Genomic DNA, 26,535 nt, shown 5'->3' with positions numbered 1-26,535 from the left:
TGAAATGGACCTGTTCTCTGGTGATGGTGCTATAACAGAGCCTCACCCTCAGCAGCTTGAATGAGACAACCTGCCAGGATAGAGAGTAGGTCTGGTCTCTGGGATGCTCCTTTCAGTGATTGGAGCATCTCCCCTGCCCATCACTTTTAATGTCAGTTAATTAACAGCCTCTTCAAGGCTCCATCAACATCTTGCAGAGAGGTGGTGCTGGAAACACTAATGGTCTTGATGTAATCCTGTCGGGAAAGCATTCCATGGCTTATTAGGCTATCGTTGCTCTAATTTCATCCAACTTCTGACAAATTTCAACATTGACTAAATCGCTTCTTGACTTTGAATATGCGATTCTATTTAAAGCAGATTCGATCATTACCCTCAGATCATTTGCAAAATTCCTGCTGTTATTCATGCCTTCTATCTAAAAAGACCTGATATTTAGAATCTTAGACATAATTTTTCTTGGGTCATCTTTTAATTTTATGTATATTCAAGCTACCTAAGTTCCAATGAATTATGAGAAGAAATACTCTGTCATCCAAATAATATCCTTTTGATTTATTTCCTGTATTTATTAGAAAGTTTGGGTGTTTGGAGAGATCCACACAGTGACCCAGCTTGGTTTTGATCCCTGTCCCTTAAGCACCCAGAGCTCGGACAACGGATGTGAGTACTTCAGCTAATCAGCAAGTGCATTATTGAATCTACTCTATGAAAACTTCTTAACTCCTTATCATCATGACCACTGCAATTTTCTGTATGCTTGCTGCTACTACTGCTAAGTCACTTCAGTCGTGTCCGACTCTGTGTGACCCCACAGACGGCAGCCCACGAGGGCTGCCTGGGATTTTCCAGGCAAGAACACTGGAGTGGGTTGCCATTTCCTTCTCCAATGCATGCAAGTGAAAAGTGAAAGTGAAGACACTCAGTCATATCCGACCCTCAGCGACCCCATGGACTGCAGCCTTCCAGGCTCCTCCATCCATAGGATTTTCCAGGCAAGAGTACTGAAGTGGGGTGCCATTGCCTTCTCCGTCTGTATGCTTACTGTGTACCAAACTTTACTGGATGTTTCCACTAACACTTAAAACAATCTTATGAATTGAGGTTACAACAGCTGAGGTACAGGATTTCCCTGGTGGTCCAGTGGTTAAGAATCTACCTGTCAATGCAGGGGACACAGGTTTGATACCTGCTCTGGGAGAATCCCACACACCACAAGGCAACTAAACCCATGCACCACAACTATTGAAGCCCACACTGTAGAGCCCATGCTCTGCAACAAAAGAAGCCATAGCAATGATAAGCCCATGCACTGCAACTATAGAGCAGCCCCCTCTCACCACAACTAGAGAAAGCCCATACATAGCAACAAAGATGCAGCATAGCCAAAAGTAAATAAATAATTTTTTTAAATAATAAAAAACTTAAAAAAAAAAAAAAACAGGTCAAATTATACCCAGAGTGCAATCCCATATCTGCTCCCTATTTTTTCTTTCCATACAAATTATCACCTTTTTGTTTACTATATACTTTACTCATTTATTTTATTATCCATGAAATTAAAAGACGCTTACTCCTTGGAAGGAAAGTTATGACCAACCTAGACAGCATATTGAAAAGCAGAGACATTACTTTGCCAACAAAGGTCTGTCTAGTCAAGGCTATGGTTTTTCCAGTTGTCATGTATGGATGTGAGTTGAACTGTGAAGAAGGCTGAGCACCAAAGAATTGATGCTTTTGAACTGTAGTGTTGGAGAAGACTCTTGAGAGTCCCTTGGACTGCAAGGAGATCCAACCAGTCCATTCTGAAGGAGATCAGCCCTGGGATTTCTTTGGAGGGAATGATGCTAAAGCTGAAACTCCAGTACTTTGGCCACCTCATGCAAAGAGTTGACTCATTGGAAAAGACTCTGATGCTGGGAGGGATTGGGGGCAGGAGGAGAAGGGGATGACAGAGGATGAGATGGCTAGATGGCATCACTGACTCGATGGAAGTGAGTCTGAGTGAACTCCGGGAGTTGGTGACAGACAGGGAGGCCTGGCATGCTGCGATTCATGGGGTCGCAAAGAGTCAGACACGACTGAGCTACTGAATTGAACTGAGCTGAACTGATACTGAAAAGTGAAAAAAAGTGAGTGTTAGCTGCTCAGTCGTGTCCAACATTTTGCAACCCCATGGACTGTAGCCCACCAGGCTCCTCTGTCCATGGAATTCTCCAGGCAAGAATACTTGAGTGGGTAGCCATTCCCTTCTCCAGGGAATCTTCCTGACCCAGGGATCAAATCCAGGTCTCCTGTATTGCAGGCAGATTCTTCACCATCTGAACCACCAGGGGCACCAGGGAAGCCCCACTAACACTGCTGCTGCTGCTAAGTCACTTCAGTCGTGTCCAACGCTGTGCAATCCCATAGACGGCAGCCCACCAGGCTCCCCTGCCCCTGGGATTCTCCAGGCAAGAACACTGGAGTGGGTTGCCATTTCCTTCTCCAATGCATGAAAGTGAAAAGTGAAAGTGAAGTCACTCAGTCGTGTCCAACTCTTAGCGACCCCATGGACTACAGCCTACCAGGCTCCTCCATCCATGGGATTTTCCAGGCAAGAGTACTGGAGTGGGGTGCCATTGCCTTCTCCACCACTAATACTAATAGAATGCAAATTCCACGTGGACAGTGACTTTTTGTGTTTAGTTTCCTGCGGTTTCCACAGCACATAGAATAGCTCCTGTCACACTATAGGTCCCAAATAAGTATTGTTGAATGAAAGAGCCATGGTGATTGGTTGGAAAAAGAGAACTTCAGTGGAAATGGGAAATGAGGGGAAATTTTCTGGGCAGGTTTAACCTACCAGGAGTTTGTTCTGGAGCAAGAACTTGGAGGGTTCATATATTGAGTTTTTTTCTTAAAAGACATTTCTTTCACACCCTACTGAAACAGAGCAGGACCCTATGGTCCTTGCAACTCCTGTCCTCTGCTTGTCTTTTATATGTAGAAAAACTTCAGCCAAACAATAAGTTTAATCAGAGAATTGAGAAAATACACAAAGGAAAACAGTCAAATGAGACCTAGTAATAATAGTCTAGTCATTAAGCAATGTCAAGGACCTTTAGTTCCTCCTCAAGGGCTACAGATAATATTCTGAGCCATATCTTGTGAACTGTCTTATAGATACTGAAACCCCCACCAGCTGAAAGAGGTTAACTACATGACCAGACTGCAGCCATGACAGAAGCAGCCACAGTTCTGAGAACTGAACTCAAAGAAATGGGAACAAATCAACTGTGGCACTAAAGGTTAACTGCACTTAAAACAATTAAGATGACACTGATCAGACCACCCTGTGACCAATTTCAAGAAGACAGTCAGAGCCGACTGTGATGTCTCCTCCCTCCATTGATAAAAATGCTCTTGCCCTGTAATTGTCAGTCAGGGGGAGCTGGCCTTTGGACAGAAGTCTGCCCTCCACCCCACCACACGCAGATTGCCAGCCTTTGAAATAAAGCAAACTTTCCTTTCTACCAACTCCGCCTCTTTATCAGCTTTAGAGTGACAAGCGCGGAATCCCCACTCCCGGTCAGGTTTTTGGCTCCCGCCGTGGGGCTCTCGCGACATCTGGCTCCCAGGATTTTCCGGAGCAACGTCGCCGCCATGAGGACGCACCAGGGTGGCTGTGAGGAGCCGCTGCTCGTGGCTACCTGTCCCTAGGAGAAGGGTTTGAGGGGATGCTCCTAGTGGCTGCTGAAACCATTTGCTTCGGGGGTCCTCCCTGTTTCATCTCTGCCCGGCACTGGCTGTTAACTTACGCTTTTCCTCGGTGGAACGGAAACATGCGTCTGGACAAACTGAAGAGCTCCAAGACGCAGTCAGTCAGTCAGTCCACTGGCGTGCAGCTGGGCTAACTTCTTTTGAGCACAAAGTGCTGTTTGGGTATTTGGCTAGTTGGTTCTGACATGTGTCTGTCATCGAGGACCGTTTGTGTTGGGGAAGTGTTTGCTAGGATTTGTGACCGTTCTGCTTTCTGATGTGTGAATGTGTATTCCCTCCCTGGAAATTAATTACATCCCCCCATTAGGGGATGGGAAATTTGGTGCGGCAGAGCCAACTCATTCTTTAATTTCTTCCTTTAGTGATGAAAGTGAAAGTCGCTCTGTCTTGTCTGACTCTTTGCAACCCCATGGACTATCTAGTCCATGGGATTCTCCAGGCCAGAATACTGGAGTGGGTAGCCTTTCCCTTCTCCAGGAGATCTTCCCAACCCAGGGATCGAACCCAGGTCTCCTGCATTGCAGGCAGATTCTTTATCAGCTGAACCACAAGGGAAATCCTCCTTTAGTGATAGAATTCCCAAGTTTCACCTGCACATCTGACTTCCCAGGAGAAACACTACCTTTCCCAGCCCCCCTTGCTACTCTGTGCCCTTGTGACTACAATCGAGCAAGTCATATAGGACAGGAAGTGATGCTTGAAACCTCAGGTTCCTAGCTTTAAAAAACAGTAATTATGCCCATTCCTTGCTCTTTTTCCCTTCACACTGACTGCCTGTGGATGTACCAGTGAAAGCCAAGTATCCCCATAATGCGTAGACAGATTGACAAGCAGGAAGAATTGAGGCTCCCTGACACGTCTGTGCCACCAACCCAGATGGTTTATGTTCAGTTAGTTACATAGTTCAGTTCAGTTGCTCAGTCGTGTCTGACTCTTTGTGACCCCATGAACTGCAGCACGCCAGGCCTCCCTGTCCATCACCAACTCCCAGAGTTTACCCAAGCTCATGTCCATTGAGTCTGTGATGCCATCCAACTATCTCATCCTCCGTCGTCTCCTTCTCCAAGAGAAATACAAATTTCTATGTTGTTTAAATCACTGATGCTTTGACATTTGTGGCTAAACCAGTATAACATCTAATAACTGATTAGATGTCAAATTTAGAACATTGAACAAAATCTGAAATTTAGCCCAGATATGCTAACAAAGACACCAACCACCAAGATGATCTTGCCCCCCTCTTTTCTCATTTCTCATTTTGCTCACACTGTAGGTCAGATAGAGTGAGGAGAAAGTCAAGAGTTAGCCAATTCTGTGTCAGAGCAAAGATATAGTCCAGGCTCAGTGGTCCAAGCATAAACAGGTTAAAGAGAAGCATCTGGGCACCAGACAAATAACAGAAAACACAAAAACATCATAGAAAAAAACAAAAACACCATCTAGGAAAAACATAAGAAACCAAAGAGACAACAATTATTTGATGTTATATATAGAATATGAATAAACAAAAACTTATAATTAGAAAATAAAATAACAGGATATGACAGAAATAGGACTTTCAAACTTAAGCCAAATGGCTGAACAAACTAGCATCATTGCAGGTTTAATAAATAACTTAATAAAGAACAAAATAGTTTTGAGAACAGAATTACTGGCAGAATTTATCCATAGTAGCCAAGACAGGAATGAAACAGAGCTCTTTCTAGAGAAAGCTGACCCCTAAAGTTCTCTCTCATTGGTTTTAGTCCCCTGATGCATGAATCCCTCCCTCAAGGACCAAACATCCCTGTTTCTGTGCAGCTTCTGGAGAAATTCTTAGAATGGAGTGGAGAACAAGATGCCAGAGGGAGCCAGGAGAAAACTCAGAGACATTAAAGTATTAAATCATGAAGAGGTGATCATCTGCGTTCCTGGCCTCCAAGAGGTTCACATTTCATTAGCTTTGGAGAAATGGTATCAGAATATGATGCAGTCCCAGTGGGATTGAAATTTGTCATTTCCTGTTGAGGAACAGCGGGGTTTTTTTTTTTTAATTAAGTGCTGAAGTGTCTGCATGTTACTCTAACTTCTAAGGATAAAGTACATTCATGTGTTCAGTGCTCTGGGGAAGGCTCCAGAGTGTGCAGTTGCCTTGCACATTTGAGGATGGGGTCTCCTCAGGCATTTTCACTCCTGTTACAAAGATCCTAGAAAATCAGCTGGTGGTCATCTCACCCCAAACACGAAGGAAGGAGGAACAAAACATTGTAGAGGGAACACACTAACTGAAACTGGTGGGATGACCGAAGAAGACAACAGGAGGAAAAAACCCTTCATAAAAAGCCTTCCATGGAACCTTGGTTATTTAAGATGCTCCCATAAAAATGGTTCTGAGGGACTAATGTTTTCAGGAAATGCTATGTACAACTACATCCTTCTTTAAGAATCACAGCTGCTTTGATATGCTAATATACACTTTAATCTTTAATTCAGAAGGTCCCACACTTACCCACAAAAAATATCTTGTGTGCAATACTTGGACAGTTTCCCCATTCTGAGAAGTGGTTGGAAAGTAATAGACTAAGAAATAGATTTGTTTGCATGAACACAAGACAGAAACATTAGGTTAAGTCATAGTTGGAAGCATTGCCCCAAGATGTGAAGTGGTCCTTAAGATTCTTTGTCCTAGATGAGCAAATAAATGACGGAAAAAAACCTAAGAGAATTTTTGATGAGGGAGACCAGATATGCAGGAATCATAGGGATGAAATCTCAGCCAGAATTTACAGCATGTCTCTATTCCATACTCGCAACAAATTCTTTATGCTAATGAGCCTAGAATTATCTCATATCATCCTCCCCCTGCTTAATCACCCTTGATTACCTCTGGTGTGCTGCTGGTAACCTCAGGTTAAACAATGCAGACAGCCCCTACCTCTTCCCAGGCTGTGACAGTGTATCATAATTGAGCCATTTCTGCCTCTCTGGTCACCCTCCTATTCTCCAAAGTGGGTCCTCTGTACATTAATCTGCTAGTTAAATATTGATAGCAAGCCTCTGCCTTAATATTTACTTTGTTGCTCCATTATTGCTATATACGGGGTGATTATTTGTTTCTGTCTTCCCAGCATGTTTAATCAGGACTGAGTCAAGCTTTCCTATGTTTAACCTTCTCGTCCAATCATAGCGGGAGAGTGTTTAGGAGAGTATTTCCAACATCAGCTCTCAAATGCGTCTCGGTGCTGGCTCATGCATGTGCTACCACAGCCAGTAGGGGTCAGAAGGGCATTTCTCTTGAGGTCAGGTGGTTGGTAGTGAGAAAGGAAAGCCCTGGAGGCTCTATCTCAGGTTGAACATCTCTCTTTGAACATGGCCTCCTAAATGTAGTCTAAGGGAGAAAGAACCAGGGTCCACCAGGTAGCTTCTGTGTTTTTCAATGGAATGCTAGCCCTGGAGCTCTTGCAGCACCTACACTTGCTATGACAGCAGCCATCCCATCGCCACAAAGACTGTGGAAAGTGCCAAAAATAGAGACCTAGATGCCACCCCTGGTCTTGATGGGAGTCTGTTAGAAGCTCTCTGGCAAGTAACTGCACTCTCTCCGTTTGCCTCGGCTGCCTCACCAAGTTGTGGGGAAGTATTAAGTCATGAGTGAATGAGAAGCAACTTTGAAAATTCACTCTGCTGGGAAATAAAGATGCTTTATGGCATAGAAGTGTAAATATCACCCTTGAATCAAGAGGATCCTTCTGTGTTAATCCTACGGTGTCAGTGGAAGGTTCCAACATATGTTTCCCAAACCGGAATCTGTGACCTCCCCCAGCAGAAAGGCCATAGTTGCCTTTGGCATGTGTATATTTGGGGAGGAAATAAAAATTAAATTTTAGGCATTTTTGTGCTGCAATCAAAAGAAAAAGATTTAACAGATGTACTCTGGGCTCTTTGCGAGTAGTGAGTTGGGAATTCTCTTTCTGCCTCTCCACCCCCCACCCTGATAAAATGGAGCCAAGCGAGTGAATCTTCCAGGAAGTCACTATCTGACTTTCAATGAGAGTGCCTTGCAATTTAGAGACTTTAGGTAATATTGATACCACATTAAGCACATAGTTTAAAGTTCCTCCACTGGGTGGATACAGTGGGTGCCAGCTAGGCAAATGGTCCTTCACATCTGTAGAATGAATAAGAGTCAGCACACAGTAGTGACTTTTCCAGCTGTTTCCTATGTGGTTGTTCCCATTCTTTAAGTCCTGGGAAATTGAAGGTTTCTGTGGCAGTAGTGACGTCTACAGGAGAAGGCAGTGGCACCCCACTCCAGTACTCTTGCCTGGAAAATCCCATGGACGGAGGAACCTGGAAGGCTGCAGCCCATGGGGTTGCTGAGGGTCGGGCACGACTGAGCAACTTCACTTTCACTTCTCACTTTCCTACATTGGAGAAGGAAATGGCGACCCACTCCAGTGTTCTTGCCTGGAGAATCCCAGGGACGGGGGAGCCTGGTGGGCTGCCGTCTGTGGGGTCGCACAGAGTCAGACACGACTGAAGCGACTTAGCAGTAGCAGCAGTGACATCTACAGTCATAGAACCTAGAATCTGGGGACTTCTCCAATAGTTCGGTGGTTAAGACTCTGCTTTCCAATGCAAGGGATGCAAGTTGGATCCCTGGTCAGGGAACTAAGGTCACACAAGCTGCAGGGCATGGCCAAAAGTTTTTTAGAAGAAAGAAAGAAGAAAAAGACCAGAATCCAAATTGCTAACCTCCAAGAAAGCTATGTGCTTTGTGCCTGACCCATTCTTCAAAGGTTTCTGATTATTTGACGTTCCTCTAGAACACTATCCCCTGTCAACCTGGCTTGCTTTTTGCTAACAATTGGAATACTCTCTCTCCTCCTGTTTGATCCTCCTTGATTGATTGCCTCAGAACTTCCAACTCAATTTCGGAGCTCATTTTCAAATTTTCCACTTAGGATAAGCTTTCCTGCTCCCCATAAATGAGAGAGAGCCACTGTCTAGGTCCCCAAAGCATAAGCACAGACCACTTCTAGCAACATCACATAAACTTTATAACTGTTTACATTTTCTATATAGGTCAACCTGTAGATAATTAAATCAAGGTCATTCTAGGAAGTTCAATAGGAGTTGAACATTCCAAGAGTTTAATGCAATAAACTAGTTACAAAAGTATTGAGAGAGTTGACAAGCTCAAGAGGGGACAATGAGACAATGCAGATTGTAATGACACTGGGCAGCTGCTAGCTACCTGCTGGATGGGGCTGGAGGAATGACGGAAAAATAACTGCTATCAGAATTCAGAAACCAAGGCTACATGGCCAGATCTGGTCCATGGGAGCTGGTACCCCTGGGTCACCACCCGAAATAGAAATGGGGATGGCTATCCTAGCATCTCCCATTCTTCATTCTACTGCTGGTACTCCTACCACCTTGAAACTGACCTGAAGCCAGTGACTCAGAGAGCCTGGCTCAGAGACACAGCTTTGAGGGAAAGTCTAAGATTGAATCTGAAAGCAAAGAAGTAAGTGTCTGACTTGATGACTTCTCTCCCTCGGTAGATGGTGAACTTTTGTTTGGTACCCTCAGCACAAGATACTATGTAGATCTGTCAGCAAAGTACTGACTTAATGTGAGATCTGTTTTCTTTGTAATCTTGTCAAAAGGGCTTATGCTTTTTTAGAAAAATAATACCAATTTTCTTCGCCTACCTTAAACCATTTTCTTTCTCTTCATCAAACTGAAAATTTCTCTTTGTCTCCCTTTAACCACGGTATTTCCATCTTTGTGGGCTTTTCACAGTTCCCACATTCCCAGCATTCCAAGGGGAAGATAAGAAGCTGCTGGTAATCTTGTTGGAAATTTGCATTGAGTTCCCTAGGGCGCTGCTCTGGAGGCCAGTCAGGCTAAGAAAGGAGCTTCTTTTGCTATCAGACACTTTTTAAGTCTTTTCATTATCAATTCACCAGTGCAGCACATAATGAGGTCTTGTAGTAGCAGACAGGGAATTCATTTCTCAGCCAAGTGGCTGAACTTGTAAGCTGCCAGATCGTGGACCATTATCTATAATTACTCCTTGGGTATTCAGCAAAGATCGTTTTCTTTGTAGAATTAAAAAAAAAAAAAAGGCAGGTCTTGCTATAGGTTTGGTAAATTAAACTCAGGCCAAACGAAGATGAACTGGGGTTGCTACCTTAAGAGGGGATGTTTCTCTCCTCCAGGATGAAATCTTTTGCCCCCTACCTTGGCCAGAAAACCACCTTCAGTGAAGCACCTATGATATGTGAATGTGTGTTGAAAGTGAAATTCTCTCATTCGTGTCCGACTCTTGTGACCCCATGGACTATACAGTCCATGAAATTCTCCAGGCCACAATACTGGAGTGAGTAGCCTTTCTTTTCTCCAGGGGATCTTCCCAACCCAGGGATCAACCCAGGTCTCCCATGTTGCAGGCAGATTCTTTACCAGCTGAGCCACCAGGAAAGCCCAAATGTGTGTTTACTGGTCTCTAAAACCCTGGGTTCTTTGCTATTTGTCTGCTTTTATATGTGAGTTCACTGTCCATGAGTTTTTATTTCAGTCACAACATTTCTCAGGACTTGCTTATAAATCAGCCAGGTGCCAGATTCCTTACCCAAATGCAGAGAAAGAAAAAAATCATATGCTACTCCAGCGGGAAACAAAATCTGGAAAACTGAAATGAGCAAAAAATATGTTGCTGCTTGAGGAAGACGGGTGAGAAGGTGGCAGAGATGTGCTTGAGCCTGTTGCAGGAAGGGGGACCCCTTCCAGGGACCGAAACTGGGCTCTTGTCTAACACTTGGAAATGAATTGTCCGAGGAGACACATCTGCTGACAAAGCAAGAGGTTTTATTGGGAAAGGGCACCCAGATGGAGAGCAGTAGGGTAAGGGAACCCAGGAAAACAGCTCTGCCGCGTGGCTCACAGTCTCGGGTTTTATGGTGATGGGATTAGTTTCTGGATGGTCTTTGGCCAATCACTGTAATTCAGAGTCTTTCCTGGTGGCGCACGCATCGCTCAGCCCAGATGGATGCTAGCGAGAGGGATTCTGGGAAGTGGACGGACACGTGGTGTCTCCTTTCGACCTTTCCCGAACTCTTCGGGTTGGTGGTGGCTTATTAGTTCCGTATTCCTTATCAGGATCTCCTGTCATAAAACAACTCATGCAAATGGTTACTATGGTGCCTGGCCAGGGTGGGCGGTAGCAATCAGTGTGCTTCCCCTAACAAGCCCACTGGTATGAATCCATCAAAAGCTGATTATGTGGGTGTCTTCCCAACTCAGCATTCAGTGAAGTCATATCAGTAGCTTGAAACTAACCCAAGTGAGAATATTTCCACCACACAAATAGGCAAACACCACAAATCGGTGCTCTTTCCTTTTCCTTTCTTTTCTGAGATCCTGTAAAATGTTTGCCAGTGAGCCATGGGAAGGAAAGAATCTCATTTTTGCCAGCCCTTGGCCTTTAATAAGGGGCTTTCCAGGTGGCTCAGTGGTAAAAAAAAATCCTCTTGCCAATGTAGGAGCCATAGGAGACACGGGTTCAATCCCTGGGTCAGGGGGATCCCTTGGAAAAGGAAATGACAACCCACTCCAGTATTCTTGCCTGGAAAATCCCACAGACAGAGGAGTCTGGTGGGCTACAGTCCATGAGATTGCAGAGAGTCAGATACAACTGAAGCAACGGAGCATGCATGCACACACACACATACACCCTACCTTTGCTGAAGCCCATCAGATAAAGACCACCATGGACACACCAGCAGGCAAACAAATTTAGGTTTATAACTTGCTACATCAAGGATGATCAAATACCACAGGATGTGGGACAGCTCATCACAGGGGAGTTGGGGTGCTGCAGAGTGATTGAAAGAGAAACTGGGGAAGAGGGAACTGCTCTGCAGTGGAGGCTGCCAGGCTGCAGGCAGTTTAGAAACCTGGAGAGCAGAACTCATCACCCAGGGGGAGGAAGGATGAAGTCGGAGGCAGTCATTGGGAATGTTGTTATTAGGTAAGAAAAGCAGTGATTGCTCTGAGAAGGGAGGTCACTCATCATTTCCCAGCTGTGCTATTGCCCTGGGAGGCACCCCATGTGGCCTCAGCTGGGTCCCATCAGAAACTTGTTCTATTTAACTTGTGTTGGGAACATCACAGTCTGATTACTAGCAGTGCTAAGTGGACTCAGGGTCCTGTTTCCTTGGAAACTGCCAAGTTGAGATAACTGTGGAATGTTGTCTTCAAAGGCCTTATCGCCTGGTTTGGACACCAGGGCTGCTTCTGTGTCAAAGTGACCCACAGGTTTGGAGCCTCCAGGCAAGAATAGCCATCCATTCCCTCTGAAGTGAAGCAAACAACAAAGTTTTTCACTGTCTCAGATGAACAAAAGTGGTTTTCCCAGGTTCACACCTCAGCAGTCTTCACCTGCTCACCATTGCTTATTTCACATGCAGGTGTCTGGCGACTGGATTCACAGGGGACAAGGCTGCATTTTCCCCCCAAAGGAAGTGCCGATGCAGAGGAAGCTTTTAAGGCTTGAACGGCTTTGTGTCTTAAATACCTTTCTTCTCTAGAACGAGGCACAGAGCCTGGTACAAAGTCAGTGCCTAATAAATGCTTATAAAGTTCAATCCTAGGGGATGGGGTTATTAGGGAGAGAAATGGGACTCTCAAGTCCAAGTTGGGACTGCTGGAACCACACTGTTAAGACAGTTCTATACTCTGCTTGTTTACAAGTTGTTTGTTACCATTGTGATCAAGTTCCTTTTTCTGTAGCAAATATTGCTCCAACCTCTCACGGATAGGAAGGAAAAGGTGGTATCTGCAGCTGTGCCCTGTAGGTGTGGCCCTGCTGCGAATAAACATACAGTGTGACCTTCTGCGGGTCACATCCATATGACCACAAATCCCCAGGTTTCAGCAGTGTTGCTCTTATTTTGGTCCACAAACCATCCACACCTGGATCACCTTGAACTTGCTTAAAAAACGCAAACTTCCATCCAGGGGGCACTAAGGTTTTAGAACAGCCGATCCAGATTGTGTAATTTTATTTTTTCCCCCGTAAGGTCTGTTCATCTAAAAATCAATAGGAATGTATTGATTCATTCATCCCAGGACCAAAGAGAAAAAGATATTCAGGGAGCTTACAGTCTTCTGATAAACTCATCTGCCAGGACTACTTGCCTTGATCTGAGAGAGATCTTGTTTTCCTTTATTTAGACTAAAAAATTTTAAAAATGACATCACACTTCCTGGCCAACAATCAGAATTGCTAATATTTACAAACTAAGCTGTCTGCAAGCTCAGAGGGTGGGAGTGGGTGCTTGGGAGTGGGTTAGTGCTTGCAGTAAACCAGGTTTTCTAGCCTCCTCCACCACAGTCCACTCCCCAAGTCCCGACCCTCAGCTGTTAGTTCAGTGCAGAGTCTGGTACCTAGTCCTTGGCCCCACCTGACCAGCCCCCCAGAGGGCCTGTTTCTCCTGTCCCTTCCAAACTCTAAGCTGCTCCCTGTACAGGGTAGGATCTCACCTGCTCAAAGGCCAGCAGTGCAGGTGATGTCCTGCCTAGGGCAAACTTTGACTGAGGGACAAGACAGGCCAGAGCCATCGCACCCCAAATACACATGCCCACAGACTGTCCCAGGCAAGGGCCTCCCTGGAAGAGCGCCCGTAAGTAAAGAACTCAGGCTAAGACCTTGTCTCTATGTGTGCTAAGTCATTTCAATCATCTCCGACTCTGTGCGACACTGTGGACTGTAGCCCGCCAGGCTCCTGTGTCCATGGGATTCTCTAGGCAAGAATACTGGAGTGGGTTGCCATGCCCTCCTCCAGGGGATCTTCCCGACCCAGGAATTGAATGCTTGTCTCTGGCATCTTCTGTATTGGCAGGTGGGTTCTTTACCTCTAGCACCACCTGGGACGCTTTCTCCCCAGTTTGTCTATTAAAATACTTTAAATGTCTAGCTTTGGCATTATGAGTAACCATGACCATCTCTGCCTTGACATCAAGGATGGTACTTTGCTCATATTTGTTTATCTAGTGCAAGGATCATGCCTTCAATAGATACTCAGTAAGTGTATATTTAATTGAATAATTCAAAGTCTCTGCCCTCAGGAGACTTGGAGTCAGAATTGCCAGGTACCTGGTGCCATCCTTGAAATGAGCTTGGCCCCCTCAACCATCACGTACCTGAGCTACCCTATAAGATCATACAACATCAGAAGTGAAAAGTAGGAGAGAAGAGAACAAAAGAGATGATCGATTATAAATTTCAGAGTTCCAAAATGAACTGCTGAGGGGACTGTGATTGTCCTGGTGTCCGGGGCTATGCTAGTCACTGGTGTACCACAGGGCTGGTGAATCACCTCCATACAAGAGCAACCAGCTGAAGTCTTTCAGAGGCTCAACCCATACAAGCACATCTCTGATTTTAATATGCAAATCATATAACCTTATCTTTCGAGGAAATTTTCTATTTCACAAATCTTCATAATTTGAGAATATGCTGGTTAATTTACATTTCTTATCAAACACAGATGTTTGCATCACACACAGCTTTCAAAAAAATCCAATCAAACGATCTAGGCATGGTCCCCAGAGCTAACTATAATCAGTTCTTTTGATTTCCCTCAAGTGTTTACAGTCACATTTCTAAATTATATATTGCTATTTCTAATTCTTGGTTTGTCAGTTTAGACATTAACTATTAAATCCCACCATGGTGTATAAGAACTTACCTCTCACCACCCACCTCCCCCATCCCGGCTGCTTTTTTCCACCCTCCCAACTCAGGTTTATCACAATAGAGGTAAAGATAAATCTTTACCTAAATAGTCAACCAGGTATCAACATACAATTATCCTTCACTACTGAGCCCATCGGGCTTTCCTGGTGGCTCAGATGGTAAAGAATCTGCCTGCAGTGCAGGAGAGGTGGGTTCAATCCCTGGGTCAGGAAAAAGAAGGAAATGGCAACCCACTCCAGCATTCTTGCCTAGAGAATTCCATAGACAGAGGAGTCTGGCGGGCTACAGTTCCTGGGGTCACCAAGAGTCAGACAAGACTGAGTGACTTTCACACACTGAGCCAGTGAGCACACAGGTCAATACTCCTTTCGCACACAATTCTTTCCCAGGGGTTAATAATTACTCCATTCAGTTCATTTGCCCGGTTTTGTTTGTATGGATCCCAGTGTCTCTTCAGACATTCCAGTAATTCTGCCACATGTATCTGTGTGTCCAGGTCACTCTCTCCCCCCAGCCACAGTTCTGTACGAACACAGCACAGGCTCCCTCAGAGATGGTTAACTGAGCCCCTGCCCTCCTTGGACAGATTTACCTTGGGGTCCTCTGTTCTTAGGTGATTTACTGTCCAGTAAATTTCAGGATAGAACTAAGGCTTTGCTGGCACATAGGGCCTCAAATTTTCCATTTCCCTAGGAAGCTATTGGTGGATGAACTCTGCCAAAGGAGAGAGTAAACCAAAACACAGGAAGTCAGAAGCCAAGGATATTCCAGGGCCTCAAAACCAGGAGAATAAAGAAAGGAAGCTGAGTCATTTGTCACTTCTCTGGACTCCTCCCCTTCTGGGACAGACTCTCATGCTATCCTGGGAGCAGATGATCCCAGGTGCCCACACATCAAATCCCCACAATGTACGCTCTAAATATCTTACAGCTCTAAATGCCAGTTCAGTTCAGTCGCTCAGTCGTGTCCGACTCTTTGTGACCCCATGAATTGCAGCACGCCAGGCCTCCCTGTCTATCACCAGCTCCCGGAGTCCACCCAAACTCATCTTCATTGAGTCGGTGATGCCATCCAGCCATCTCATCCTCTGTCGTCCCCTTCTCCTCCTGCCCTCAATCTTTCCCAGCATCAGGGTCTTTTCAAATGAGTCAGCTCTTTGCATCAGGTGGCCAAAGTATTGGAGTTTCAGCCTCAGCATCAGTCCTTCTAGTGAACACCCAGGACTGATCTCCTTTAGGATGGACTGGTTGGACCTCCTTGCAGTCCAAAGGACTCTCAAGGGTCTTCTCCACCACCACAGTTCAAAAGCATCAATTCTTTGGCGCTCAGCTTTCTTCACAGTCCAACTCTCACATGACCACTAGAAAAACCATATGCCAGTTACACCTCCATAAAGCTGAAATTTAAGAAAAGGGAACTGAAAACGCTTTTTATAAAGTGATGTCAAAGACCCTTTCCTAGTCTGACAGGCCAACAGAGGAAGGCCTTAGGGAACAAATAATCTTACAGGGATTTAGCGCAGCCTGCAACAAGGTTACCTGCACATTCTTACCAAGTTTTTAGAATTTGCCCCTGTGATCTGTGTCTCCAAACTCTCAGTGTCACTGCAGAAACACCAGTGCTGTCCCCCTTCCAGTCCTTTGTGTGTGACATGTTTTCTGAAATCTTTTAGGGTCATTTCATTACCCCAGTTTCACGACACTGTGCCCTGTGCAGGCTTTTCTTTAGCCCTTGGTGTGTTGCTCTAAGTCCATCATGGGCCCTTTCGATCTAGACAACATCACACCCTTCAGTTCTGGGAAATTTTCTTGTATTAATCCTTTGATGATTGTATGCGCTCTATTTTCTGTTTCTGGTTCTGTTTCTGGAACTCCTGGGAATTAGACATAGAACTTCCTGATTCAATCTATCATTTTCTAGATCTTCATTTCTTTTACTCCATTTGTCCTTTTATTTATTTTTTTCTGGGATATTTCCTATCTTCTCTTCTAATTTTTCTAATAAGATATTAGAAGAAGGGGTGTCCTAGTTTTAATTTCTGTGATCGCTTTCTTATCCGTATTTTTTCTCCTTTTCTTTATTTTTCTAAATTCTGATAAAATACATGTAACATGGGCTTCCCTGGTGACTCAGCAATAAAGGATCCACCTGCCAATGCAGGAAACGAAGGTTCAATTCCTGGGTTGGGAAGATCCCTCGAAGGAGGAACTGGCAACCCAGTATTCTTGCCTGGGAAATCCTGTGGACAGAAGAGCCTGGCGGGCTGCAGTCCATGGGATTGCAAAAAATCAGATATGATTTAGCAACTGAAACAACAACCACAACAATATATAAACATTTTCCATTTTAACCATTTATGTGTAATTCAGTGATACAAGTATACATAGTGTTTTTAACCACCACCATTATCCATTTTCAGAATTTTTTCATCATCCACACCAAAGCTCAGTCCCCTGTAAACAATAACTCCCCATTCATGCCCCCACTCCCTCCCAATGGCCCTGGGCAACCAACATTCTACTTTCTGGTACCTCATATGAGTGGGATCATGAAATATTTTATCTTTTGTGCCTGACTTAGTAATAGATCCCCTAGCATAAATGTTTCCTTGTTACAGCATGTGTCAGAATGTCACTCCTTTTTAAGGCTGAATTATATTCCACTGTACGTATATCTATTTGTCAACGAACATTTGTGTCGTTTCTCCTTTTGGCTATTGTGAGTAATGCCGCTGTGAACACTGGTATACAAATATTTTTGTGTACACTGGTGCACAAATATGTTCAAGTCTCTGCTTCTAGTTGTCAGGAGTCTATAACTCAGAGTGGATGCTGGATCATCTGATAATTCTGTTTAATTTGGGGGAACTGTCATAATGTTCTTCGCAGTGGCAGCACCATTTTACCTTCCTAAGTTCACAACAGGTTCTTCATTGTTTACTGATTTTTTAAAAAAACAATAACCCTCCTAACAGATGTGAAGTAGTGTCACATTGTGGTTCTGATTTGCATTGTCCTAATAATTTGCAACATTAGATAACTTTTCATGAACTCATTGGCCATTTGTATATCTTCTTTGGAGAAATGCCTTTTGAAGTACTTTTAAACCAAGTTGTTTGGGATTTTTTTTTTGTCAAGTTTTAAGAGTTCTTTACATATTCTGGATTTTAATCCTTATCAGGTATGTGATTTGCAAATATTTTCCCCATTCTGTGGGTTCTCTTTTCATTTTCTGATAGTGTCATTTGATGTACAAAACTTTTGATCAAGTCTAATTTATCCATTTTTTTTCCTTTTACTGCCTGTGCTTTTGGTGTATATCTTATTCTTTTTTTTTCACAGTAATGGATTCTAGTTTTAATGGGAAAGCAGCGCTTATCTTGCAAGCATGTTAATACCAAGTTTGTTTTCTTCTGTTCCCTACATTATCTCTGTTTTCTTCAGTGTCACTATTTCTGTTTTCTTGTTGTTGTTTTGTTTTTGTTTCGCAGAGATCTTCCCTAAATGCTTATAAGCTTTAGCAGTTTCTTGGATTTAAAGGTAGGGTACTAAAAGCCTGATGGGACTTCACTGGGCATGAGCGATGGTGGCCAGAACAAAATAGGGGGCTTTACTTAAGATGATGGCACAGCGGCCCAGCCTGTTTAAGGGAAGGATGCCCGAATGCCAACACACGCAAGCGTTCCTCTGGGGCCCTCAAATTCCTCCATGGATGAATTTTCTATCATCTGACCTCCTGCTTTCTGGACACTTGGCTAGCAGTCCCACAGGAGGAGGGTAGGGGAGGGGGATATTTGAAGCCGTCATACTTTATAAACGTATTTATCGGTTTCATTTGGATTCTTCTGTAACATACACCTGAATGAACTTTTCGGCCAAACCAAGACTTAATCTCCTTGTTCCCAGGTGTGTCCTTCTCCACTTTGTCCCTCTTTACATCTTTGTCTGATGTCTTGAAATTCAGAGCCTCTCAACTTCAATTTTCCCAAGGAAGAATCAGCTTCTAGTTCTTGATAGGAGGGGAACACAAGAGAGGGGAACTTGCCTGGGGGCCTCACCATTCTTCAGGTAGACCTTCTACCTGCTTTCCTATTACAGCACCTTTCTCAGTCTACTCAGGCTGCTGGAACAGGATACAATAGACCAAGGGCTGATGAATAACAGAAATTTACTTCTCATGGTTCTAGAGGCTGGATATCTGAGATTAGGGTACCTGGATGGTCAGGTCCTGGTGAGACCACTGACTTCTTGTGTCCTCACCTGGCAGAGAGCAGAGGCAGTCTTATAAGAGCACTAATCTTGCCGGGGAGGGCTCTAGCCTCACACTCTCGCCAAGGCCCCAGCTCCTAATACCATCCCATCGGGGAGTTAGAGTTTCAACATATGAATTTGGGGAGAACACAGACATTCAGTCTATACTAGTATCTCATCCACAGACTGTCTCAGAGCAATATCTTGTACCTCCCTGGTCTGTGCCTCCTTGGATGCAAACCAGCTCACCTTTCTATGACATCTCCTCTCAGGGAATCTAGGTTTTAGGTTTTAGCTCCCTCCGTTTTCCTAAGGCTTTGCACTTCTGTGGGCTTCTTCATTCCCCAGGAATGTATTGCAATCCTTTGCCTACTGTTGCCTTCTGCTGCCTTGGAGAATGTGTCTTTTGTATTCCTTTGTTGGCATATTGGGAGAAAAAAATAAGGAAATACACGAAGTCGATTTACTTTGTCTCACCAGAAGTCCCTTGCATCTTCCCGAGTATTCCGTGTGTCCCTTTCTTTGTAATGGCTGTAGTTTAGTATTTCCCAAATTTTGAGCAACAGTGGTTACATGGGCTGTTAATAAAGATAATATAAATAAAGGATCCCACAGCAAAAGAAGCATGGGAGATGTTAGGCCATAGACAATCTCCCAGCGAGGTCATTATCTTTCAAACAAGTGCGGGAGCACTCCTCAAGGAATGGCTTCAGAGCCAGCGTCATCTCCACATAAGAAAACCATTCTCACTGCATATCACACACACACACACACACACACACACACACACAAACATACACATTTTTATTAGATGGGAACCAGATTTGGCTCTAAATTATTTTAGAGCTAAAGTATTAAGGAAAAAACAATTAAGATCATGGCATCTGGTCCCATCACTTCATGGCAAATAGATGGGGAAACAATACAAACAGCAACAGATTTTATTTTCTTGGGCTCCAAAATCACTGCAGACAGCGACTGCAGCCATGAAATTAAAAGACTCTTGCTCCTTGGAAGAAAAGCTATGACAAACCTAGACAGCATATTAAAAAGCAGAGACATCACTTTACTGACAAATTTCCATATAGTCAAAACTATGGTTTTTTTTCAGTAGTTATGTACCAATGTGAGAGTTGAACCATAAACAAGGCTGAGCACCAAAGAATTGATACTTTCAAACTGTGGAGCTGGAGAAAACTCGTGAGAGTCCCTTGGACAGCAAGGAGATCAAACCAGTCAATCCTAAAGGAAATCAGTCCTGAACATTCATTGGAAGGACTGAAGCTCAAGCTGAAGCTCCAATATTTTGGCCACTTGATGCAAAGAGCCGACTCTTTGGAAAAGACCCTGATGCTGGGAAAGGTTGAGGGCAGGAAAAGAAGAGGGCGATGGAGGAGGAGATGGTTGAATGACATCATTAACTCAATGGACATGAGTTAGAGCAAACTCCAGGAGATAGTGAAGGACAGGGAAGTCTGGCTTGCTGCAGTCCATGGGGTGGCAAAGAGTCGGACCCAACTGAGTGACTGAACAAGAACGACATAATTATTCAATGAGAATATGCTTTAGCCTCTGAAGAGGAATTCCGAGAATGTTTCAAGTAATGACACAGTCAGTTTAAGTCTAGAGCCACCCACGATAAGTACTTAGAAAGGGACGGCACACAGCTGAATTCAGATGCCCATTTTTGAATATTGCTTAAGTCTTCTGATTTTATGGCCACTTCTTATACTCTCAAATGAGACACATCCTGCCCTGTGGTTTCCAACTTCCTAGAAAAACAACAATTAATCTTCCTCAGTGGCCAGTGATGTCTTCTCCCCTGACAGGCATCAAAACCAGCAAGAGCTTGGGTGCTTGATTTCTTTATTTTTTCCCTCTAAGCCCTTCCTATGAAGTTGTCCCACATTTGATGTGTTCTTTGTTAAATAGCACTTATTCTCTGCCTGTTTAGCAAAACATGCTTTAGCTCTACAGCTACAGCTGAAAGGGTGGATAAAAGAAGATCTGGGATTTTTTTGTTTCCAAGAGTGGGTGGAGAGAAGCCTTTCCAAAGGCACTCAGCAATTTTATTCATTCCTGCTTTTGACATTTCTTTCATAGTTTGTCTCGTTTCTGAGCTGGATTCCAAAACGCCACTTGTTACTGATGCAGTCAGCGTCCCTGAAACACTCAAGAGGGTAACTTCATGATCCACCGAGGTGTCTGGCTGACACGCAGTGCAGCTCAGCTGCCAGGACCCTAAATGAATGCCGATTACAATTAAATGCAAATTAGCTTTGCATTTGCTTCAGCAGTACATACAGAATTTCTTCAGCTGCCTCCGTATTTCAAGGCACAAATGCCATTCCAGACCGTTATAATTAATTGCCCCCAGATAAATGTACAGCAAGAATATCCCTATCATGTCATCTGTCAGCACTGATTTACACATCTGACACAGGGAATGTGTAGTTTACCAGTTAGGCGGTTAAATTAGGTTAATTGACCTGCCACCAGTCTGCTACAGAGGTCAGTAGACTCTTTGTGACCCGCCCACCTGTCTTTCCGAGTGCAGCACACTCATGCCAGATTCTGGCTGAAATCAGGCATAAAGCCCATGGCTGGGGTCCCCACCCCCTCAACCTCCTGTCAGTCTAGTTCACAGAGTTTCTCCCGAGCCTGGCACACAGTAGGTGCTCATTAAATTTGTTAACTACATAGTGGAATAAATGTTCTAGTGCCTTCCTTGCTTCTCTGTGATGCTTTACATCCAGTGGAAGTCACAGTAGCTCTAAGAATGAAGGGGCAGGAGGATGAGGAGGGAGAAGAGCAGGGGAAGGCACAGCCTGTGACCCACTTGCTCTGTTTCTGCAGCTGCTCGGCTGAGCCCAGGTTTGTCTAGCCTGGCTGGGTCACTTGGACTGTATTAAAGATGGAAAGTGTACAGAAGCTGCCTGGGCAGCACGTGATCACACTTTCTCCCTAAACAGAACCTCATGCATTCACAGCATGACTCTACTTTTTCTGCCAAAGCCCTGGCTGAGATGCCTCCCTTCCATAGGATGTGTGAGCATTACAATGGACCCATTCATGACATGAAAAAATTGCATGTGGCCAGCTTGCTACAACTCAAAAGGGCTTTCCTGCCATCACTGTCACTTTGAAGCGGCTGCCCAGCTCCAGCTATGTTTCCTAAGCTCACCTGGCATCTAGATGTCCTCAAGAGACTGGTCCTCACGGATGGGGTTGCGGCTGACGTGTAATCTGTAGACAGCCACATCAAGAGGACCCTTGTCTCATGTCTCACAGTGTGTGATACTGCACTCCTGTATCAAGCCATGGGGTCTATGTCCTCTCCCTTCCATCTGGGTGGACCGTGAGGCTTAGCAAACCAAGTCATAAAAGGCAGTACAGCCTCTGTCCTGTCCTATTGAGACACTCACCATGAGAACCCAGGAACCAGACAGCCCGGCAGCCACATAGAAATTTCAAGTGTACAAGCTCTGGCTACAGCATCAGCTGACATACCCATGGATGCTACACTGCAACAGAGGAAGTGAGGTGGCCAACAACTGCGGCCCTCAGCCTCCAAGCCATCCCAGGAGACACCACACGGAGCAGAAACAAGCTGTCCCCACCAAGCCCTGTCCAAATTGCAAGTTCAAAATGAATGTTGTCACTGTTGTGAGCCAGTAAGTTTGGGGTGATTTGCTGCACATCAGTAAAGAACTGGAACAGGAATACAGGTGGAGATGATGTGTGTCATTTCCAATACAGGGCATTTGAGAACTCGGGGATGCCTTGTCTATATGCTGTCTCTGCCCAAGGCCCTGGAGACAGCTGGACCACAAGGTGGGAGGAGCCAGGTGTCCTGACTGCCACACTGTTCAGTTCAGTTCAGTTCAGTAGCTCAGTCATGTCCGACTCTTTGCGACCCCATGAACTGCAGCATGCCAGGCCTCCCTGTCCATCACCAACTCCCAGAGTTCACCCAAACCCATGTCCATTGAGTCAGTGATGCCATCCAACCATCTCATCCTCTGTCGTCCCCTTCTCCTCCTGCCCTCAATCTTTCCCAGCATCAGGGTCTTTTCAAACGAGTCAGCTCTTCGCATCAGGTAGCCAAAGTATTGGAGTTTCAGCTTCAACATCAGTCCCTCCAATGAACACCCAGGGCTGATCTCCTTTAGGCTGGACTGGTTGGATCTCCTTGCAGTCCAAGGGACTCTCAAGAGTCTTCTCCAACACCACAGTTCAAAAGCATCAGTTCTTAGGCACTCAGCCTTCTTCACAGTCCAACTCTCACATCCATACATGACTACTGGAAAAACCATAGTCTTGACTAGACAGTCCTTTGTTGGCAAAGTAATGTCTCTGCTTTTGAATATGCTGTCTAGGTTGGTCATAACTTTCCTTCCAAGGAGTAAGCATCTTTTAATGTCATGGCTGTACTCACCATCTGCAGTGATTTTGGAGCCTAAAAAAATAAAGTCTGACACTGTTTCCATTGTTTCCCCATCTATTTCCCATGAAGTGATGGGACCAGATGCCATGATCTTCGTTTTCTGAATGTTGAGCTATAAGCCAACTTTTTCACTCTCCTCTTTCACTTACATCAAGAGGCTTTTTAGTTCCTCTTCACTTTCTGCCATAAGGGTGGTGTCATCCGCATATCTGAGGTTATTGATATTTCTCCTGGTAATCTTGATTCCAGCTTGTGCTTCTTCCAGTCCAGCGTTTCTCATGATGTACTCTGTATATAAGTTAAATAAGCAGGGTGACAATATACAGCCTTGACATACTCCTTTTCCTGTTTGGAACCAGTCTGTAGTTCCATGTCCAGTTCTAATTGTTGCTTCCTGACCTGCATACAGATTTCTCAAGAGGCAGGTCAGGTAGTCTGGTATTCCCATCTCTTTCAGAATTTTCCACAGTTTATTGTGATCCACACAGTCAAAGGCTTTGGCATAGTCGAGAAAGCAGAAATAGATGTTTTTCTGGAACTCTCTTGCTTTTTCGGTGATCCAGCGGATGTTGGCAATTTGATCTCTGGTTCCTCTGCCATTTCCAAAACCAGCTTGAACATCTGGAAGTTCACAGTTCACGTATTGCTGAAGCCTGGCTTGGAGAATTTTGAGCATTAACTTTACTATCGTGTGAGATGAGTACAATTGTGCGGTAGTTCCACACTGTGACATCACTCAAGTACCTGCATCAAACTGATCAGGAGACAGAAATAAATTGTTGTATGAAGACATAAGAGTTTAATCTACAATTATCCTAACTCATTGATTTCAGTTTTCCTAAGCTGTCCCAAATCTTCCACGCCTCTGTTTTCCCATTTGAGTAACACTGAGTGTTGTCACTTAGGTTTCTGTCCAGTTATCTGCACAACAATGCAGGAATCCTGTATATTATCAGAAGGGCAATACTGACAAACTTCAAATTTCCTGGGTGATGTTTAGGCAGAAGACAAGGGAAGGGCAGGACATCGCCATTTCTACTCCTCTTCCTCAACCAAGGGCAGCACCAGCCCCATATACGGAGGGAAAGAACCACTGTGCTCCATAGAAGGAAACCCACACAGGTCAGCAGAGTGGCTTTTCAAGCTCCATTTTGGAGGCATCCTTGGGTGGGTGAAGCTGAAAGTCACATGTGGCCCTTTAGGAATGAACCATATTGATGTCTTTGTCACAGTTCATTTTGCGGGGAGGAGATAGATCTTTGGGTAGATCTATCTTCCAGATAGATGTCCATGGGCTTTGGTGCCAGATAGAGGGCTAGGAAAATCAGGGGTTCAGAGCCTCACCTGCCCCCTCCCATAGTGTCCAACCCCTCCCCACAGGCTCAGGAATCCAAGTCAAACACTCATTTCTTACACTCTGTATTGACCGGTCTTCCTACTTCCTTGGTTCTGAAGACTCGTAGGCCACCAAGCCCTCCCAGATAACAATGCAATGTCCTATAACATCCCTCAACTTGGGAACAGAGAAGTAGAGAATACTGGCTGGTGTTTATGTACAAACAGGAGTCGGTGCTACAGGAGAAGGAGGATGGGCCTCTCAGCATTTTGGGATTCTGAGAGACCCCCAAAGACCTGACTCTCTGCCTAGTATTAAAATTCACTTCCTCACCTGAAACACATCTGGAAAAATTGGAGAAATTCTGTTGGGGACCTCAGATTGTGTCCCTGATACCATGCTTGGGGAGTCTTGATATTAACTGTGGTTTTCCAGGAGGTAACTTTTTGAATGTTCAGCATAAAACATCAGTGCCCCTGACCTGAGACATGACCCATGCATCCTCCAGGCACCCAGGGACCTGCCCCACAACCGCTTGCAGCTTCCTTCTCGATGGTATCTTCACCTCTATTACTTATAGCTGCTGAAGCCTTCTCCGTTTCATTTTTATTTTTTCAAAACTGCCCAGGGAGCAACTGGGAATCCAAACCAAGATGAAAAAGCTTTAGATGGAAAAGTGCAATAAAAATACTCTTGGTTCCTGTTTGCTTTTTGAATTCCAGTAAGAACTCACTTTATCAGTGAATTTCGAATCCCCAGACCTAACAACTCCCTAGTATGATATTTTGGGGTGCGATCACAAAGGAATGTGGGGTTCACTGTGTGTTGCCAGCCCTGGAAGAGAATACACACAATCACATGGCCTGTGGGAGAATTTTTGTTTTTTCATGCTTCAGCAGGGACCCCCGGAGTGGAATTCTGCTTTTCACAGCTCATTGCTAAGTTGAGCAAACCTCTTCCTATGGGAACCTCAAGAATGTTAGAGATTCTCTCATCTAAAATGGTTCCAATCTTGGTTTAATCCCTTATCTCTTCACGAGCTGTTTTGGCTCAAGCTGTTTTGATTTCACAGAATGGCTGAGCCTCTGAGATCCCGGCTCCGGCCTCCTCTCTTCAGTGGGTCTCTTAGGGCCTCTAGGCTTAATGTCTTCAATGGAGATCTTGTGGGATAATGTTTCCAAATTTGTTTTCCAGAGCCTCAGCCCCTGGGAGCAGACTTGCCTGGGTTTTGTCAGTCTCTGCCGGGCTCCTCCTGCTTCCTTTCCAAGTCCTCTCCCCTCTCCCACTCCCGCCTCCTCCACGGGCTGCTCTCTCCCTGTTGGCTGCCTTCTCACTGCTGACCTCGGATAAACATAAAGGCTTTTGCTGCCTGTGTTCACTGGAGAGACTCAGAGGTGCCAAAAGCCAATCGCCAGCTCTTGGCCTCCTGCGTCTTTCACCAGCTCCTCACAGATCTGGAGGTTTTAAAGGCTTTGTCAGTCCTCAAAACCTCTTTTCACCATTTCCTGACCGTTAATGTCCTTGCTAAAGGTGACCCCTGTGGACCAGACTCTCTGTCTTAGTCCTGGAGCCGGACTGGGTGTGTTTTCCTTCTGTGTGGAGCTGGGAGCAGAGGGTGAGCTCACTGAGACCCCAGTCTAGGAAAGACCATTCCTCACTTCTGGTGTGCTGGTCAGCCTAGAAAACACATAAGGATGGAGCAGGGGGTCTTTCTAGGTGGCCCACCCACCTCCAGTGCTGCCCCCTCTGCTACTGCAGACCCAGGTCCTGTTTTCTACTCTCTGGATTGCTGAACAAGTAGGAACATTGGCCAGAAGCAGATGGGGCTGAGAACTTTGACAAATCCAGATTCCCTAGCAAATCAGATAAGAGGAAGGTAACTCAGGGATGAAGTGCATTATGATCCAGGCCTAGTGCCACCCAGACATGCAGCTGGGTGATGACTTTATGCCATCAAGTTACAACCAGGTTTCAAATGTGAGCCTCCACACCC

The 26,535-nt window shown here is 44.9% G+C and overlaps 1 long non-coding RNA gene across 4 annotated transcripts in view; it reads left to right on the top strand.

The window, feature by feature from the left end:
- The first annotated feature begins 2,549 nt into the window (after positions 1 to 2,549).
- Positions 2,550 to 26,535, top strand: part of LOC112578850 — a 128,258-nt gene continuing 104,272 nt past the window's right edge. For 2 of the 4 annotated variants that reach the window (XR_006544648.2, XR_003103292.3), the window contains exon 1: positions 2,550 to 3,859. This is a non-coding gene — a long non-coding RNA (uncharacterized LOC112578850). The remainder of the gene's footprint in view (positions 3,860 to 26,535) is intronic. The other 2 variants (XR_003103294.3, XR_003103293.3) reach the window with 1 other exon arrangement.

This window comes from Bubalus bubalis, chromosome 14 (genome assembly GCF_019923935.1).
Source record: "Bubalus bubalis isolate 160015118507 breed Murrah chromosome 14, NDDB_SH_1, whole genome shotgun sequence".
NCBI lineage: Eukaryota > Metazoa > Chordata > Mammalia > Artiodactyla > Bovidae > Bubalus > Bubalus bubalis.
This window is presented reverse-complemented; position numbering and strand designations above follow the sequence as displayed.